This window comes from Nyctibius grandis, chromosome 4 (assembly GCF_013368605.1).
Source record: "Nyctibius grandis isolate bNycGra1 chromosome 4, bNycGra1.pri, whole genome shotgun sequence".
NCBI lineage: Eukaryota > Metazoa > Chordata > Aves > Nyctibiiformes > Nyctibiidae > Nyctibius > Nyctibius grandis.
This window is the reverse complement of record NC_090661.1, coordinates 101,002,876-101,020,286: the sequence shown is the minus strand read 5'-3', so window position 1 is coordinate 101,020,286 and position 17,411 is coordinate 101,002,876. Positions and strand designations below refer to the sequence as shown.

The window sequence follows — 17,411 nt, the reverse complement described above, 5'->3', positions numbered from 1 at the left end:
GAAATACGTATGAGAAAAAGTATGTGAAGCTGAATAAATCTCCCGGGAATACGTTTAGGTTGTAAAAATACAGAGACGGTATCGAAATATCTCAAAGTGCTCTTGGAATATACGGCAAGTCATGAGCACCGTATATTAAATGGACAACGCTTATTCAACAGAAGTAATTTCTCATGCGAGACTACAGGAGTCACAGGAATTGGCTTTGCACCAAACAGCCTGATTCAGCAAGATATTACCAGCGTGCAGAAGCTCTGCTGCTATGTTTCAGCTTTTAGGGACCAAGAGAGAGGAAGCAGCCTGAGAGATTCCTTACAGATCTGAGTATGGCAGTGTTTTCACTATGTGAGTAGAACCTTATCAGAAAAAAATATGCTTTAAGAATATTTAATATATGTATGAAATTCATCCCTCCCGTGCTATTTCTTCAGCTTGTGTGATGGAGACTGAATTGCATCTCTCTGTTTTCTGCCATCTCTGGTATTCTTCCTAAAGCCAAAATTCTGTTGCAACTATGGTAGTCATTAAAAATTATAATATAAGAAAGTGTTTATCAGTTCCGTCATTGCAGGTGGACTGGAAGAATGATTGCAAATTGAAATGACTTTGGAACAAAACCTGAGTTAGCAAAAAGAAAAGGCAGAAAAAAGGAATATTTTTTGTTTTCTGAAATTAGCAGAAAGAATAACACTTGGAGAAAACATTTATCATTATGTCAGCAAGGAGGTGTGTGATTTATCTTTGTAATAATGGTTTTCATAACTTTGATGGTAGAGACAGTTGATCTATCTTGATATTTTTCATATAACATCCAGTGAGTTAGATGACTGTATTTGTATATCTAAAATGAAGGCTAATCTAGCATAAGCGTGCTTGGAAATTCATCTCTCTGGAGCTGTACAGGGTCAGGGCCCGTCCTCTGGTCCCAAGGGAAAGCAGCATGGCAGGGGCCACCTCTGCACAAGTGAACCCTCTTCTTTTAACAGCAAAAACATGCATTGACCTCATCGGTGACTTCATACCTACAGGAACATCTGCTGACCACGCTGTTCCCCGAACCAGATACTGTCTGGGCTAAAACGGAGTGTGCAAAAGCACGGCAGAGTGGGACCTCATAGCTGGGCTCCAGGTTTTGTTCCCCCCTACCCCCACACTGGCCGGATAGCAACTTCTAATCAGGGGTGAGCGACGCCTGTGTCCCCCCTGGATTCCCTCTCGTACAGGTACAGGGTTTGCTCTTCATACATGAATTTCTATTACAACAAATGGCAAGTCCATAGGGTAAGCACTTATCCCACAAACTCAGCATTAACAAGTCAGCCTTGGTACTTGACATATTTATACATTACAGCTAAAAGAAACAGTCTTTTTCTTTTTTTTTTTTTTCCCAGCAGTATGAGTTGTTTATCCAGAATGTAAATAATTCTTAAGGAAAGGTTCATATGTGCATGCACATCCATGCACATGTATTGTATGTACATTTGCTTCATGCCATAATTTGTTTTTTTCAACTCTGAAGCCCCTGCTGAAGGCTGGGGTTTGCAAGGAACTTCAGGTTTAGGCACGAATGAGGAGCAACAGATGGGAAAGAGGAAAGACTAGAGTATGCAGGGAAAAGAGCTTATAAAATACAGTTAATCTGATTTTTCTTGAGGTAGCTAGAATAGTCAAAATTAGTTAAGGAAATAAGGCACACATATAATCCAAGTGCTTGTTAGAACACATCCCTGATCAAATTTTAAATGCTTCATTCTGAATTCAGGAGCTGGAAGAGGAGTAATAAATGACATGAAAGTAAAAACTCCGGGCAACGGAGTCCACAAAAAATGGCCCAGTGACCTACAATTCCCCACTAGTGGCTCAGAGATGAAATGTATTAACATACATATTAGATCTGGAGAGGGACAGTTTAAATATAGGACACGGAGGGGAAAAGATTATTCTGTAACAGAAACTAAATGCCTCCAAGAGCAGCACTCTCCCCTCCTTATTCACAAGAGCAATAGGTAACAAGGTTGTTCATATGAGAAAAGAGAAGGCAGGAGCAGAGCTCCCATTGACTTCAGTGGCAGCGATGTGTGCCTTTAATCAAGAACCACACGCAACGGAGACAGAGAACTCACCTGACCATTTTAGCAGAGATCTGAGAGGTCTTAGAGCATCTTTCCCCATTACCTGATCATTTTAGCAGAGATCTGAGGGGTCTTAGAGCATCGCTCCCCATTTAGTCTGCTTCTTAGCTATCTCAAGCTCTTCTTCAATCAAAGCTCATGATGTGTTACAGATTCCTAAAGACTTTCTTTTTTGTATTAAAGCAAACGATTTAAATAAGAGCCTGAACCAACCTAACGTCAAGCTCCTTGGCTGCTGGCTCACCTCGTTTCGCCATTGCTGTGATGAGCCCTTGGCTGGTGTCGCATATCTAGGAGCTACAGGAGGAGCAGTGTGAAACCCTCAGGCCACCAGCACGTGTGAGCTATTTCTGGTGCCAGTTTGAACCTGTCTCCATTTGTCTTCTATGTCATAACTCCTCGTTCATATTCCTTTAAAGAATCGCAGAGCTGTGCGTGCAGCAGGTTTAAAAGCTTTGCCTGCCCTAGAAGTCACACACATTTATTTCCAAAAGCAGCAGGCTTCAACCGGCTTCAAGCCTTCGCGTTGCATGCGGTGCCACAATAGCATTATGGTAATTCTGAGCGCTGAACCATTTAAAATCTATTTTAATTGATTCCCGGCTACTTCATGATTCCAGCATATTGTTAAATCAGTGGTAGATAAAAGTAGCAGGAGGTAACATCTTTTGTATTGCTGCAGGGAGATCACACGTAAAATAAAGCATTAAATTCTGGGTACCTCATTGCCGGAGAGATGCAGACAAATTGGAAGAAATTCATACAAGAGCAATAAAAATGATTAAGGGTCTGAAGAGACTGAGTTATGAGTGAAGATTAAAGGAACTTAATATGTATTGCTTGGCTAAATGATGACTAAGAGGGAAACGATACCCTTCGACAAGTACTCGGAGGGCATAAATATAGCAAATAAGAAGGAATTCTTCAGGGTGCTGAAGGACATACGACTTGGGATAAAGGGATGGCGTTAGGCAGAAGGAAACTGGCTCTTGACATTCATCATTAAAATCTAACAGACCATTTGTGGGAAACCAAACTCTGAAACATTTATCTAATCATGTTTCATATTAATTTTTGCTTGTTCTGAGGAAAAAAGTATTGTCTTCAACTAAAGACTGAGCAAGAACTCCCAGATGCATGCCAGGGATGTGCATGCCAAGAATTCCCAATCCAAGTTGGGAAACCAGCAAAAAAGCATTTTGAGTATTCGAAGGTTGATATACCTTTTACCCAGAGCCAAAGGATGTATAAGATACAAAATTAGTGATCTGTATTTTAGGAATGTGTCTGTTGCCAGGATACCACGGGGAAAATAAAAGCAATAACGCATTTCTTTAAAACATACACATTCCATTAATTCCAGTGAGAATCATACCAATATTTTAATGGGACAACAGACCACTAAGAAGAATAAATCTGTCTGCGATTTTCTCATAGCACCAACTCACAGCTCAGAGCCCGGCCTCAGAGTTGGAAGAAGTGCCGAAATAGTCTCCATGGGCGTCAGGGTGCCGTGGCCACACATCCTAACCCCAGCCTGTGTCAGAAAGCAACCGTGCGTTCAGCAGGTTTGAATGTCTGCGTGAAACTGGGCTTTGCCATGTCTCTGCTCAGCAGAGCGGCTCAGCGCTGAACGTCCTAAAACTGCTAAGTACAACATATATATCACCTTGTGGTTTTTCGGACTTACTGCATGGAAACTCCCCGGCTGAACTGAGACGTCCCTGCTCAGTAAATTATTTGCTTCCAGCTCCATCTACCCCTTTGCTTTTGCCGACAAAGGGGGAATCCTGAACATGCTTGCTCAGGCAGCTCCCTCGGGGAACTCGTGACCTCTGTTTGCTCCTCGCAGCTCATGACAGAAGGGGGATAGAGACGTTTTTGGGGAAGTTTTTGTCTTTTCCTGTCACAGCCCACATCCTTTTCTGGTGAGATTACAATTTGACGTAAGGGTATCTGTTAATGCTGGTACCCTGCAGCAACATCCCTTGAGAAAAGCTTTGGAAAGCAGCGCCTGGTGCTGGGAGGTCATGGGAAAAGGGCTCCCCAAGAGCAGCAGGAATGGGAAGCAGAAGGCTCCCGGGTGCTTGCGGGCAACGAACTTCTTCCTCTGTTTTTTTGGAAGAGAGAAAGCACAACGCAGAAACACCTGCATCTCTAACCCCTATTTGTGAGACTAACCTAAAGATGCTGATGCTGCAATCGGCACGCGGAGGCAGAGCAGTCCCTTTCCCCGGATCAGCGTCCCATTACCGCGGTGGTCCGAGGACACAATCCGATTCGTTTATCCCAGAGTTAAATCTGGCTATAAAAGCACAGTTCTGCTGCTGTCAAACCCAGCCACCAGACCTCTTCGCCAGATTTCTGCCCCAAGCCACGTCCAGCCACAATAAAGTAGGACTCTCCCGCATAAAAAAATCACCCTTAAGATTCACACACTTGCACTACTAGTTGTGTGCCCGCTTTTCAACACTACTAAAGGGCTCTCCCCTCTTTTTTTACCAGATAAACCTGCCCAGAGCTAGGAAATATGTACAAACTTGTTTTAAAAGTGAGATCATCCTTTCTATACTGCCGAGTAAGCATGGCAACCAGCAGAAATTGTATTTACAGAGGTAGAGGTCAGGAGCTTTCATTTTATGAAAACCAATCTAGTTTGAGACAGTTTTACTGCAATTTCTATATCAAAACGTCTTCACTTCCTCCCTCTTTGAACATCTTGAATCATGAGAATTAAAGTCCAGTCTTAGTTTTTTAGATTTTTTTTAGGCTATTTATTCTGACTGTCCTTCTTCTATCATTGTTCTTGGCAACACAATTAGTTCCTGCATAGTGATATATTATGGCATGGAATTTTATATTTCCCTCCCCATCTCACCAGGTAAGGTTGAAGATAGTTTGTAAGTGTCCGTGAGATGGGTAGACACAACTGTTACAGAGTGCTTGGAAGTTTGAGCTGCCACATTTAGATACCACCATCAAGATATTTACTCCAGCTGATGGTTGATGAGGAATAGTGTGAACAGAGACCTCCCCAGGCAATGGAGATGTTGTTTTCATAACAGCATCTTTTTTTTTTTAAAAAAATACACAAAAAAGAAAGGAGTATAATTATGCAGAAATCTGGCTAAGCATAATTGCTATTCAGAGCACCCCGGAGGCCTAAAAAGTCCTTGGAAGGTAGCATATTTAACCCAGACCAGAAACACTGGATATGTGTGAATATTCTATAAATCATAGGTTGCACCTAGTGAGGTGTTTTATTCTGTGCGGTTTTTTTAGCAAAGAATTAGGTGAGAATTAGATGTGACCTGAACAGAGGTACATACACTGTGCTGTAGGAAACCTGTGCATGTGCGATTTTTCAATCAGTCTCTTAGTTATTTATATAGGGTCTTACAGGTGTATAATCATCCGTTTGAAATCCTTAAATTGTTTGGTTCCCAATCGTAGCTGTGTAATTTGGACGCTTCTGGTTTGCATTTTACTATTAAGTTACATATGGTTTCACTTCAAAACAGATTCCCACAAATGGGTGTAAGTTTTAGATGCTTCTGAAGGTTACAGCCAAAGATGGACTTGATCATGAAAGGAGATACTAAAACACAGTGTTCACTGTTCTTTGTATTTAGTCACCTCAACTTAGAAATAGCGTCACGGAATATTAAATGTGCAGATCTAAGCATGCTCTAAGCCTCCTCCAGTGTGCTCACACAAACCTTGGCCAGCCGCAGGCAGCCACAGCTGCACAACAGCTTCTGATACCACCGGCTTTGCGAGCATTGCATTAAACCTTCATGTGAAACTGTGCTACATCACATTAAATCATAGAATCATAGAATGGTTTGGGTTGGATGGGACCTTTAAAGGCCATCTAGTCCAACTCCTCTGCAACGAGCAGGGACATCTTCAACTAGACCAGGTTGCTCAGTGCCCCATCCAGCCTGGCCTTGAATGTTTCCAGGGATGGGGCATCTACCACCTCTCTGGGCGACCTGTGCCTGTGTTTCACCATCCTCGTCATAAAAAATGTCTTCCTTATATCTAGTCTAGATCTACCCTCTTTTAGTTTAAAACTATTTTAGAAAACATTTTTAAAAACATTACCCCTTGTCACAGAAGGTATGTGCATATATCACACGGATGACTTAATAAGCAGACTATACATTTACATATACATATATACTTATGTATACATGGTAGGACCCTCTTGGTTGAGAATGAACTTCCTGAGTAGGAGAGTTTGGTGTCTTAGCCAATGTTTGTGCTGTTGCCATTTCAAAATTGGACCACGGCACGATGTCCTGCACGCCGTCTGCATGGTACAAGCGATGGAGACCTGGCAGCCTATGAGCAGCGTGTCTCCTCGGGCTGACCCCCGAGTGCCCCACCACAATTTGGGGTGCTGGTTCCCCCCAAACGCCGTTTGCTTGGGACAACTCCAATTTGCTGCAGGATCGCTGGGGAAAGGCCCTTCCAAAAGCTTCCGAGCGCGCCCAGCCGGTGCTGCTGCCGGCCGTGCTGCCGGGACCGGCCAGGCGCGGGGGCCGTGCCCGGAGGGACCCCCCCAGCCCTCCCCGCCGCCGACCGGGGGGCTCCGCGCCCCTTCCCCCGCAGAGCCGCCGGCAGCAGGGTGGCTCTGCCCCCCCACCCCGCCCCGGGGACACCGCCGGGGACCCCCCGCCCCCGCGGAGCCGGCGGGCCCGAGCCGAGCGGCGGCACCCCGCCTCCCGCCCTGCGCAGCGCGGCCGGCGAGCGGCGCGGGGCTGCTCCCTCCTTCCCTCCCCCTCCTTCTTCCTCCTCCTCCTCCTCTTCCTCCTCCTCCAGCCTCCCCCCGCAGGGCAGAGCCGGCGGAGGCGGCGGGCGCGGATGGGAGGACGAGCGAGCGGGGCTGGGGCAGAGCCGGCGGAGGTAGGTGCGCCGGGCGGGCGGGCGCCGCGGCGATGGGGATGGGATGGGGAGGGGAGGGGAGAGGAGTGGGGGCTCCCCGGGCTGCGGCTCCCCAAGTTCGGAGGCGGCAGGACTTTGCGGGAAGTTGGGCGGGCAGCCGGCACGGCTGGGCAGTGCGGCTCGGCACGGCACGGCACCGCACGGCGGAGCGGAGCCCCGGGGGGGCGGCCCCGGGGGTGCGGGTACTCCCGCCGCGGCAGCCGGCTCCGGACGTGCGGAGACACCTCCGGCTGCCCCCCCGCGCCGCAGCCTTGCTCCAGGGTGCAGCCTGGCCGTGCCTCCCCAGCACACGGGGGGTCGGGAGCGTTGCCCCCTCCTCCGCGGGCTGGGGCACCTCGGGGCGCCCCCGGGGTGCAGCATCCCCCGGTGCTTCGCCGCGGGGTGAGCGGGGCGGGGGCGCGGGGGGGGGCACTTCTTTTAAAACGTGTCCCTGAACAGGTTCGTGCTCCGGGGCGGAGGGAATGGTGACAAAGATAATGCCATTTTCTGTCATCTCGCCGGGCTGGGCAGATCCCCGCTGCCTGCCAGGCTCAGGGGCTCGGTGCGCTGGTTTTACGGCGGTTTGGGAGAGCAGACACTTGTGAGGCGGTTTTCTCTGAAAGGTTCGTTTAATTCCGGCAGCGCATCCAACCTAGAATTAAGCCGTGGATGGATGTTGCCATTCACTGATGCATATTTTTAGGGGAAGAGGGGTATTTCTTAAATGCTAGCTGTTGGCTGTTAAAAATAGTTTCATGGCATGCTTTTGCTGAGAATGCAGTCAAGGTTCAGTGCCGGGTTATTATGGTTAGAGGCTGTTAAGCAACAATTCACCAGCTGAACTTTGGTGGTGTTGGGTTTGTTTTTTTTTTCCCTGTGCTGCTTCATTGTAATACTACAGCCGTACTCTGCAGTGAATTGACTTTCTTAGACGCTGCTGGATTTGTAGGTTAATAGGATAGATGATAGTATTTCTAGGATGCTGCATCAAAACACCTACCAGTCTTCCAGATTTGGAAATTTATTTGTATTTTCTTTTTTAGTATATGATTCTATGGCCTAAAGTTCTCTTCATATTGATTTGCTTGCATATGACATAAGAATGGTTTCACTTCTTGAATTGTTAGCCAGACAAAAAATCATTATCATCTCCTGTAGAACAAACACGTGCCTTTTGTATTTTGTGACTAAAAAAAGCAGAGTAGTCCGCTGAGCCGATTACACATTAAAACTCAAAGTTTGCTGGAGCTGTTCGTGAAGAGTAAATATTTTTAATGTTTAACTGAATATCATATGCGCTCGTTTGTGTAAACAAATGCCTAATTGAACAGCACTGCACTTGATACTGACTGGGGACTACTTGATCTCTGGCAAAAAGGGGAATTTTCATCAATAAGAGGTCACAATGTATATATGAGCTACACATGTATTTAGATCTATGCTGTTTATATACATTGATACATGTATTTTATATACAGACACACACACATATATATACACTCACTTATAAACAGTAAATACTAATGGAATAGTTGTCTTGAAGCATTTTTTTTTGTCAGTGATTAAACTGTTGTCACACGTCTCTTGCCCTGAGAGCTTCTCTGCTGCTGCTGGTGCCATTTCACTCCTGGGCATTGAGTCAAAGGCTTCATCTGGCTCTTCACATGCCAAAAGAAAGAAAATCAATTTGAATGCAGAAAAGAGGAAACTACTCGTATGAAGATTTAGTAGTGAAACTACCTTTTTTTTTTTTTAAATGGCATTTAGATCCTGTGTCTGTAAGTGCAGTCACCATGCAGTTCTGAAATCAATAACAAAATAGTGTTACGGTTCAGCTTTTGTAATAGGAGGACTAATCTCAAATTCAGAGTGTTTTATTTGGTGGTTTGTAACAGGAACATGATGAAACAGTGGAGATTTACATGACAAAACACTTAATTCCACTAATGCAGTGGAAGACACTAATGGATTTTATCTTCTTTGCTAAACTAAAAGCAGGTCTGGAAACCATATAAATGAGAAGGTTGAAGCAGACTCTTGTATTTGGATTATTTCATGTGGTTGAAGTGGAAGGAAGAATTTATATAATCCAGTAGCAGCATTAGCAAGGGTGGGATTATGTAGGCATAATCACAGAGATGCAAATAAGACACTGCTTATATTTTAACATTATTTTAAGCAACCTGTGGCAGGAGCTCTATGAGAACCAGGAGTTTCAGTGGGCAAAGATTATGTTTGTGGCCCAGGGGATTTCAGTGTTGCTGCACATGTTTTTTGAAGATGGACTGTGTCCCAAAACTAAAGCATCTCTCAAGGTATTTGATTGATTATATTTAAGATAAAGTTGTTAGGTGGATGACAGCAAACTCTTCCAAAGGTCATGAGGTATTGCCAATCACGATACTACAATCCCTCCACCCCCCAATAATGATTTCTTATCAAATTCCTCTGCTGACTAGGAAGGGAATCAGAAACTACTTTTCCTATGCTGAGTGCTTCCTCATATATTCATAGGAGCACAATTTTAAGAAGTTGTAACTCAGCGTTGTGTTACCATTATGTTCTGTGTTTTTAACGTTGTTCCAATATACTTTCTCTAGAGATAAGCTAGCAGCAGCGGCCTGATCTTGCCTAAATTGCATATTGATTTAGGAAGCTAGAACATCCAACTGTGTTTCTCTTTTGGTACAGACACATCATTCGGCTGGAGAAAACTGTGACTTAAACAAGTGCCAATATACTCCCTCTCCCTCCCAAGTCTTAATTACCCTTACACTTACTGTATCCTTAAGGGCTGTGGATCCCACAATCAGGAACTCCAAGGAAATGTGCTATTAAACCATTCAGTGCTACTGTGGATAGTTGGGTGATGTGAATCACCCCATTTCCAACATCCTACAGAGTTTGCAGGAGCTATACCCTGATTTGAAGTGGGCTCCTTAATCGCTGTCTTCAGGCTTTAGTTCCTCCCTTAACCCACCTATTTGCCTCCATACCATTCACAGAGAGGGATAACTCTGAATTCCCACCATACTCCTTGGCTGGAGTTACGTTGCTCAGCTGGAAGAATCCAAAGTGCTGTGGAAAAACAAGGTAGATTTCCAGTAAGATAGCATTTTTTTTCACTGCTTTCCCCCACAAATTTGTATTTCTCATTTATTTATGTTTTTTAGTGAAGTGTGCTGTTTCTCTTACTGATGAAGTGTGGTGCCAGATTTGAGGTCTAAATACAGCTATTCACACGAGGGGAAGGGATCTGTAAGCTTCTACAAGTTCTTACCTCAAAGCAGCCTGAATTACGCTGGCCTCTCCACTTATACTGCAGTTTCACTACAATTAACTAATTACATACAGCATTGTTGACCCATTCCCTTAAAGATACATAGGACTGTCCATGTATCTAGCAGAAAGCACATTGTACAGTCACACTGGCTGTTTGTCCCTGCGACCTTTTCATTTGTGTTTCCCGGGCTGAAAGACATGATTACAATCCTGTCCCGACTGCTCGATTTGGTTTTTATGTGCGAGGGAGACAGGAAAGCTACCAAGGAGCTGGCGTGCGGCAGGCGCGTTGCAATGGGAGCACTGTAATCCTTTGATTACACAGCTGGGCCTGACATGCCACTAAACAGCACTTCAGGGGCAAGCGGTTAATGTAGCTTTTCCATGGAATATTTATTCATTTATGTTACACCTGGTTTCCGGCAGCTGTTGAGTGTGGCTTGTAAGCACTTGTTTTAAGGAGCGTGGCATCCTCTGGAAGAAGAGATAACCAGGTGATGCGCCTGATACCTTGAGAGAAGGCACAGAAAAAAAAAAATGATGTCCAGTTGGGTACCAGTGGCTGATGGCAAGGACAAGGCAGCTGTGGTGGTGGTGAGAGACCAGATGTGATGATGAATGTGAATAGGAGCAAGTGGTCCATGGCAGGCTCTGTCCCAACACTCTACCTCTGTCCCCCTGTGGCAGCACGCCAGAGGTCATGGACCCACCAACCTCAATCCATTGCCCTGCCTCTTCTCATTCTCAGATCTGGCTTCTGAACATTCCCACAATAGCCTGACCTGGCTGAAATGCATGATTTCCAAAGCTCTGAAGTGGCAAGCCTGCTGGTTTCCTTATGAATTTGCCAGAAGTGAGGTAGTACACGTAAGCTAACCCAGCTCCAGAGATGTTTTTGGAGCTCGTAGAGCCGCAAGCCTTCCTCCCTTGGTTTGCAGAAAGCAGCTCAAGCCCCTGCAGCATTAGGGGTGGTGAAGGGCTCTCGGCTGCCAAGGTGCCTGCCTTCTGTGTGATGGGTTTCCTTTGAAATCCACACAGTCATGTGAAGAATCATAGAATCATTTTGGTTGGAAAGGACCTTTAAGATCATCGAGTCCAACTATTAACCTAACACGGCCAAGCCCACCACTAAACAATAATAAGAAATGTGGTGATGGAGAGGTAGGGAAGCGACACTGGCCTTTATTATATACCAAGCACTACTAAATACACGCTTTTTATTCTAAAACTTCATGTACTGTCATTTGGGCTCATCAAATGTGCACACCATTTTACACATAAGTGCGTTTTTTAATGCCAACTCCGTATCTAAGGTAGGTCGTTCCTCACTGTACAAGGTGCAGATCTGTACCTTAATAGCAAAATACTAAAACTGACATTTTTCATTTGCTTCATGCCTTCCAGTAGGGAAAAATATGTTTCACCAGGAGGTTTTTTTTTCCTGTAAAAAACCTTGATGTTCAGTGTGGGTGAACATACCCTGCTATCTTACCATAAAATTAGAAAAACTGATGAGATTGAAGAAGACTTTTGGGTTATTATTTTCTTGCATATATTGTTACATGGGTTGAATCATCTGCCAAGTTTAAGTTAGACCTTGTAACTTCTCAGGACTGCATGGAGTAGAAGGAAGGACCTTTCTTTCAAATAATGGCAGTCATTGTGCTACAGGTGAGTTTTAACTGGGAAGAGCTATGAGGTAGAGCAAAAAGAGTGAAGAAAAAAAGATTCATAGATGTGCAGAGAAAACAAGATGGCTTTGAAAAAATGCAGACTTCTGTAGGATACATAGGAAAAATGATAAAGATTTATAGATTTATCTGCATTGTGTGTACTTAGGGGATGGAAGAAGCCTGTTAGCTAGGAGCAGTGTTGAAAGAGTGCTATGCAAGTGGGCAGCACGTTAAGTGTGAGTTTGCAATATTGGATGGCTTCAGATGAAGATGATAACATCCTTATATGATCTACGTGCCCAGCTGAACTTCAGGTCTTGGAGCAGTAGGGGGAAAAGCACTTAATTAAAGTGCTTTAGATCTGGCACCAAATTATTAGCGAGATACCAATAAATAGGAGAGACCTCAGCAAAAAAAAGTAGCAGAAATCGGGATTCTGGAGGGTTTTGCACATGATTTGAAGAAAATGTAAGAGCCCAGAGTTAACCTTGCATATAATGGCCTATAAGTGCCAGAATTTATTAATCCAAAGAAGGAGAAGGTATCTGTTTGAGTGGTGCATCCAGAAGGTTTGACTGTGTGAAGCTAGAAATGGGAGGCAATGGAGAAGGGTGGTTAGTAGATTATTAGGAGTGTATATCATGTAATGAGATGGGTTTGCCTGCAGGGCCAGCTCTTCACAGGGAAGCTTCATCTCCTGGAAATTCTTTAACAGGTCTTAAAAACAACACTGTTTTTGCAAGTCCATCAAATGCATTATCTAATATTCCTTTCCAGCCTCTTCAATTTTGGCTGCTTGTTAAAGGTGAGACCTTTGTCTTCCAACTGAGCTGTATAGATATTAAATAGCTAATGTTAAACAGATATTGTTACTGTTAAATAAGTTAAATGGATAATTAAAGGCTACCAATAGCAATTACAACACGAGATACAGTGGTGGTCTCTCATTTAAAAAGACAAAAACGTGTTCTCAAGCACATCAGCACTGAGTATTACAGCTTTATACCATGAGCAACTCGTCGGAGCCATTCATAAAGTAAATAATTTAGATGAAAAATTTTATAAATTATAGAGCTGTGAAAACAGTATCTCGGGTGGAGGATTAACTTGCCTGAGGAACAGATAAGGATAAATCAGAATGAAACCACTATCGCTCTTGACATTTAGTATTAGAATTACTTTGCAAAGCTATTTATACCAGCTTTAAAACAGTTTCAACAAGAAATGAGATGTGAGAGGTGAACAGAAGGCAACAGGGGAACCTAAGCTCATCTGTCTCGTTAAAGGAAAGAGGAAAAAATAATTTCTCTAATGTCAGGCTATTTTAAATACTGAAGTATTTAACTCTGCAGGGAAGATTTTTGAACACTGCTAAGGAGATCAGCAGAATTAAAAATACACAGCATAGTACAATGGAATATATATTGGTATCCATGGAAATCCCACGTGGATTTCTCTTGCATTAGGGTAGATCTTGGTTTTCACTGGTGTAAGGGGGACCAGGATCTTGCTCCTCTAAACTGTGGGCACTAAAAATGTTCTCCATTTGTTTTGGAGAAGTTGAGAGTCCTCTGCTTGACGAAGTGTGTGGCTGGAGTGGTAAGGCTGGTAAACCTAAGAAGCCCTAGTAACTCCTCTAGTTACTAGAGTCTAGTAATGCTCTAGTACTTGACAGTGAGTAGCTTTTAGCTTAAGTCCCCACCACTTGTTTTTTTTAAAAAAAAACAGATTTCAGTAACTCTTTGGATAAAATATTGTTCTCTAGATGGCTTCAAATCGCCTGCTGCTTATTTCTGTATACAGCTTTAAAAATTGAGTATTCTTGTTGTTTGATATCAGAATTACAATATTGCAATAACTCATTTTGGTGTAATATGGGGAATGCATGAAAAGCTTCTGCTGAGCTTTGATATCTTTTTCTTTTAACGGTACCCATTAAGTGGGTGTAGTAATCTATCCAGTTTTCCAGTTTTTTATCATGCTGTACTAGCACATAGGATAATAAATGAAAAAAGCAATAAAAAATGTACTGTGAAAATACAGGTAACCGTGTAAATATCAACAGTGATTTTTGTTGGACTGTTACAATTCCTAGATTCTAAGGCTTTACAGTATTAGAAAATAAACTGAAACTTTATGGCAATTTATATTTGCGCATTAAGAATACTTCCCTGTTACTGAAACAAGAATATCCCAACCATAATCACTAAAAATCTTACACTGCAGTGTTTTAATAACCTTCTTTGTGTATCGTCTTTAAAGATAACAAATAATTCTGAAATAACAAATACCATTAAGTTGCATTTAACAAAACAGTTGAGGGTTTCAAATTAGATATTATAAATGCTGTGTTCGTTCCAAACAGCAATTCATTAAAGTCAGTGAAATGTCTTCCTGCTGGCTTCAGCATGCCAGGATTTAAAAAAATATGTTGAATTGGGATCTTAAGAAGTTTTCTTCTCGAGTTACTGGAGCTAAAGTCCTTCAGCTGTACTTTTCTGTGCATACGTCCTTTTGATCAGCCAGGAAGTCTTAAGGTGAAGACAATGTCTGGTGGGGATGAGGGTATGTGAAAAGGAAATAATATTTCTCTTTGAAATAATATATCAGTAGTTGTGTTATCCCAGGGGTCGCCTTTTATTGAGATACTGCAGACATGTGCCCATTTCAGTGCTAAGGGAAGCTGCCCGTGCAGGGGGACATTCCTGTTAAGGATATTTAGGCCTTAAAAGTGATGGAAGGCCCCAAAGTCTAAATCTTTATTTAAAGTCTTACATTACTGCACTGTGTAGATAGGAGTTTGGATAGTCTTTTGCATCAAGGGCAGCATTCAGGCATGGTTTTAGGGACATTTTTAGCTTTTTCCTTTTGGCATCAAGGATTTTTATGTAGCAATTGAATAGGAGGAAGGAATTAATTTGATTTAGTGCTGTCAAACTGCAAATGAAGTTCCTCCTAGCACATCCTTCGAAGAACGCTCAATGGCCCTGGATTTAGCTTGCCATCCGCTTTGTTTTTGCAGGGATATTTTTGAACTTCCTCTGCTGATAAATATTTAGAGTCTGTTTATATTTCATCTCATGTCTGTTAGATAATGCTTACAGATTTTGTTCCATAAATACTTATTACTGAAGAAATTGGCGTTACAAGCCTTGAAATTGCAGTGCTAGTAATTCTGTAATTCTCACTGTAGCTGACTGACAGTATATTTATTAATTATCCAAGAAAGGCTTACAGCTTTCTAAAAGAGAACTTCATTTCTGAGCTGTGGGAGTTGGAAGGGGAGCTGTAATTGCTTTGTGTCTGGCGTGCAGGTTCAGGTGCAGAAGGCTTGGCTGGATTAGATGTGACCATCACTGAAGATCGATAAGGTATGAAAAGTGAAAGGCTGTTTCAAATCTGTGAAAGTTTTTAGTCACCAGGATGCTGCTAAGCTCAGAATGAAAATTGCAGCTGTTTCTTTTTTGTTTAATTAAAACCTAATGAAAAACAATTCAGAGGAACTTGAGTTGATATTAATTACTTTGAGCACTTGAAGGGTTTCCTTTGTAAAATACTGTGCAGCCTTTTCTCACAGCCTGGCTCTGTACGATCCTCACTGGTGTTGCCCAGCTAAAACTTACTGCTGTTTTGCTGTGCCTTGCTAATTCCTTTTTGGAGTCATGTTTTTCCTGATGTGAATATGACAATCCCACTTTAATTAGATAACAGCAGTTGTCACCATGCGTGGGGATTGTGATGCCTAGGAGTCTCAGAAGTATTTGTGTCAAAATAAATAAATAAAATGTCTAAAAAACTTTACTGAGAAGCAGTAAACTTAAAAATTGAATTGGTTAACAGCACTGAAATGAGTTGCTGCCTTATATTCCAGCATATAGCCACCAGGTGTCACTTATTTTGTTGGGGAGAGCTATGCCCTTGGTATGTAAAAGATAAAAAAAAAAATAGCAACTTGCTGTAAGTGGCTTTGTTTCTGTTTGTGTTCATAATTGGCAACTGTCTTGATAAATGTTTTCATCTTAAAATAGATTGTATAGACTTGTTTCTCACAGATAAGATAGACTTGCATTTTTTTTATGAGCCTTAAATGTTAGCAGTGACATTTTGAAATTCAGACTTTAAGAAAATAATTAATGGGCTTACTAAATTTTCAAAAGGATGAAAGTACATTTTATGGGAAGGACAGTTTTATTATTATGAACTGTACTATCATTAAGGGCACTTTAACCAGTGGCTTGAATATATATTCATCTTCAGCCAAGTTAAAAGCAGTGAGATGAGTGCTAAAGTCAAGCAGGACTGAAAGCAAGGTGGAAGTGTGTGTAGACAGGGGAAGGACCACTTCTAAAGTCAGAGAACTGCATCCACTTATAGAACAATGCAGTTCATCCTCTGGGTTTACAGGCTTCAGAGAAATGTGTAAATAAAAATAGATAGATGGGGATATATCTCTCAAGTGGAAAAGGAACACTTGGTACCCAACGCAAAGCTGTTTTCCCTGGCCCCAATGAGCACGAAGAGTATCAGTGAGCAGGATGAGATGACCGAGTGCTCACCAGTGAGAGCGAGCAAAGGGCTCGTGATCTGGGTCGTGGTCTTCAACCATGTTTTTTTCCTCCCATCACCAAAGATGCTAAACTGACAGGTGCAGACCCTGCTGCTCGAGAGTCAAGTAAGCTTTGTGTTCATTTATTTTTTAGTCTGTACTCAAAGGCAGCACCATTAGAAAAGGGAAATTTAATTTTCTGGACGTGAAGCAGAAAGACTGAAAATTGAGTGATTTCCTGAAGGGTAATGATTAGTAGGTTTGTTTGGTTTTTTTTTTCCAGTGGTAGTACTGTAGTTTGTTTTTACATTTTAAATGTGTCTTCTACCTCAGATTTCAGTTTGGGATGGAGTTATACTTGCTCTGTGGATCTCATGCAGGTTAGAGGACGTAAATCCATTGCTCCAAGTGAATGATGTGAGGATTGCTCTCCAAATTATTTTCCTTTTGAGTCCCCAGGAGCAGCTGTTTTGAAAGACTACTTACCTTCATTTTTCATCTGTGGTGAAAAATGTGCTCTAGCGTGGCATTCACTAACTGGAGGCAGAGTATATGTCACAGACTTTCCCCCTCCCTTTTCTTCTGTGCTTGAGCAAAAGCAGAGGTGAGCAAAGCGCTCCTTAACTAATAGAAATGGTGTTGGCTTCTAAATGCAGCGAATTAGAGTTTTAGCAGCTAGTATGAAACCAATTATATTAACGAGGGCGCCAGCATCTTAACTGAGAGTTGTTTATGAGACCGAGGGTTTCACTTCCCAGATGCAGGTCTTGCACCATTGCTCCTGAAAATGCCACCTGCCAGCTTTGGCCCCAAAAAGTGCTCACTGGTGCCGTCGTGCAGCGGGGTCTC

The 17,411-nt window shown here is 42.8% G+C and overlaps 1 protein-coding gene across 1 annotated transcript in view; it reads left to right on the top strand.

The window, feature by feature from the left end:
* Positions 1–6,982: 6,982 nt before the first annotated feature.
* Positions 6,983–17,411, top strand: part of CHST15 (carbohydrate sulfotransferase 15) — a 43,998-nt gene continuing 33,569 nt past the window's right edge. Inside the window, exon 1 of the mRNA XM_068399310.1 lies at positions 6,983–7,043. The gene's annotated coding sequence lies outside the window, so the exon portion shown is untranslated. The remainder of the gene's footprint in view (positions 7,044–17,411) is intronic.